Source organism: Caloenas nicobarica, chromosome 7, assembly GCF_036013445.1.
Source record: "Caloenas nicobarica isolate bCalNic1 chromosome 7, bCalNic1.hap1, whole genome shotgun sequence".
NCBI lineage: Eukaryota > Metazoa > Chordata > Aves > Columbiformes > Columbidae > Caloenas > Caloenas nicobarica.
This window is the reverse complement of record NC_088251.1, coordinates 31761434-31764443: the sequence shown is the minus strand read 5'-3', so window position 1 is coordinate 31764443 and position 3010 is coordinate 31761434.

Genomic DNA, 3010 nt, shown 5'->3' with positions numbered 1-3010 from the left:
CAGAGTTAAACATTGCCATGTGAAAGTATTTGTTTATTTATTTTTTCCATAATATTAAATGTGGTGATTGTCAAAACCAACAAGTTACTCATGTTTCCTGTCTACAAAAGAAAGTGTTTCACTTTTAGCATTGCATTTCATGGTCTCTGGTACAAGTATGACCATTAGCAAGCTCTTGCATCAGGGATATGTGCAAGACTATCACTAGGTATCAGTGAAAAATAAGTAAAACTTGATTGTATTAGGTCAGTTAGAGAGATTAATGACTCCAGGACAACTGCAAAGGTCTCAAGATGTCAATATTTATTCTTATTTTCAACAATGAGAACGGGAAAAAAAACCCAACAAACACAACACCAAACCATAAAAAACAATACTGGTGCAGTTCAAATGCTTTTTTTTGTCTGTTTAGAAGGAAAGGCATTGTGATAATACTTAAAAATGTGGCAAATAACCATCTGCATCATTCTGGATGTAGATTTAGACACTTGTGATACTCTGGGAGTTCCAGTATTGGTTTTACTTTGTTGTTAAGGTTGGCATTAGTATCTGAGCTGTGTGACAACATGATGTCCTTCATCACTTGGTATTTGTCCCTATTGTTTAGAAAATCCGAGATTTGTTTGCCATTCATCATGAGTGTTGATGTACCACAGAGATGACCCTGCTGTTCGCCCTATATGGTTTATCTCCACTGATCAGCAGCACAATGCTTTCGCAAATGTTATACAGTTAGAACAATGTTGCCTTGTGCCTGAAGGTCTTTCCAAGCCCTGACGTACCAAAAAGGCACTGGTGATCTTTTGAGATCTTCTTTGCTTCAGCAACCATGAAGTCCATTAAAATTACCCTTTTTTATCGAAAATGTGATGACCTGCCAGATGTTGTCAATTGTAGAATAGAACGTAGAATGTGAAAATCTAGAATTGTGGAGTATGTTTCCTTTGTGTTCATTTTTTTTTTTTCTGCTTGTAAGAGCTGATGAGTCCCAGATGCTGAAAGAAGAAGAGAGCAACACATGCTGCATTAAGGAAAGTTTTGCCATTCTTCAGAGTGTGTGATGACTTGCTTTGAACTCTTCCTGAGGTGGTCTGGGCAATGAGACCATTGGAACACTGAGCCCTTGACCTTTCCAGAGGGAATACTGGCGGTGCTGTCATTTAGTCTGCAACACAGAGATTTGGTGCTGGTGATACGGGTGTTTGCTCTCAGGATGAGTTAGGGCTCTGGTGTGTATGGTGGCAGATTCCAGAAAGATTTCATTTCATTGAAATGATTTCCAAAGCGCTATTGCAAGAGGTGACATAGGTATTTAGGAGCCAAAATCTCAATGGTAGATCAGTAGTTCTGAACATCTAGCTCACTTCTACTAAAATTTTATACTGAGCTGCTGTGAAGCTCTTTGATTCTAAAGGTACTCATCACTTGCATCATTTTCTGTCCTGAAGTCATTTATATCCTCCAGCGATGCAAAACTCAATAAGAAATGTGTTTTATCACAACTGCAATGATGTAGCGTAGGTCCTACTGGTGATCATGATAGCTTTTAATGAAAAGTTAGGGAATAACTAAGCAGAGTAGAACTTGCACTTCACCAGTGAGGTTAAAAATAGAAGCATCAAAAAGCAAGGAGAACATATATAAGAAACATATAAATGTATCTCTGTGTATGTGTGTCTGTGTATATATAAAGAAATAATTTGGGTCCATTCAAAGAGGTGCCAAAGGTACTGCGATGAAGTTCCAGAATAGTGTCCTGGTTTTGTTAAAAACAAGTTTCTCTTTTAGTGAATTTCCCTGTCAGCTAAAGCCTTCTAAATAACTGCAGTTTTCCTGAAAGTTAGATACATATTTTGGCAGACATAGCAATGGAATGCAGGGTCATTGATAAGGATAGATGCACATCCCGCGAGAGCAGTGAACTGAAACAGGTGACCAAAAACTGACCAACTAAATATTCCATCCCATTCACGTCACACTTCATATAAAAGTGGGGGATCACAAGGATCTTGTCCCTTTTCCTTATGGCCGACATTGGGAGAGGACCTTGTGAGTTGTCCCTGCGAACTGAGGCCCAGTGACAGACTGAATCCAGCTCCGGTTGGCTGCAGAGTCCAGTCCAGGACTTTGGGTGCCAGCCCTACATCTGCCAGAGCAGTTGCGGGGACTTTTAAGATTGGTTTTGTATATTTTGTATTATTTTCTCTATTTTTATTGGTAGCACTAGTAAAACATTTTAAAATTTTCCAACTCTCTTCTCTCGGTCCTTCTTTCCCTCCCAATCGCCTGTACTTAGTGGGAAGCGGGGAGAAGGAGAGGTGAACGGGGGAGAGGGGGTTAACAATACATCTGCCACGGTTTTATTGTCACTCCGCAAACAAACCACGACAGATAATAAAGTAATTTTGGTCATTTTCTTGCAGATTCTCAGGAACTTACTTTGTTCTTCATTTGGCATCATTTGGCACTTGCTTTTAGCTATTTTATTTCATGTTATTGAAATACTTGCTTTATATTAGTGTCTGTTTGAATGTCGTTATTGTTCATTTTCGAAAGTGTATATTCTACATTGTATATATTTTCTCAGATGTGAGGTACCTAAAATATTGCTGAAAACCAAGCTTTGCACTGTCAACAACAAAATATTCCTGAGAGTTTACCAGATTTTGGAACAAGAGTAGTTTGACCTTGTTGATAAATTATCTGCCACATAATAAATGATTTTACTTTTAATTAGTGCCTTTAAAAAACAAGTGGAGGAATGTAATTGATGTACTTCATAGTAATAAATTTTTGGCAGTAAAAGAAGCAAAAAATACCCTCAAAACCACTTTAGCTTTTTATTACACTTAAAGTGACTGTCCAGATGTGATACTGATCACAGATCACAGGGATTTCTATCTTGCAACCAAATTTATTGCCAAAAAAAAAGATTACTTTTTTTTTTTTCAAGAAGTTTTTGAAAGTTTTGAAACTCTTGGGAATCAATTGGCTTAAGTATTGAATGTGT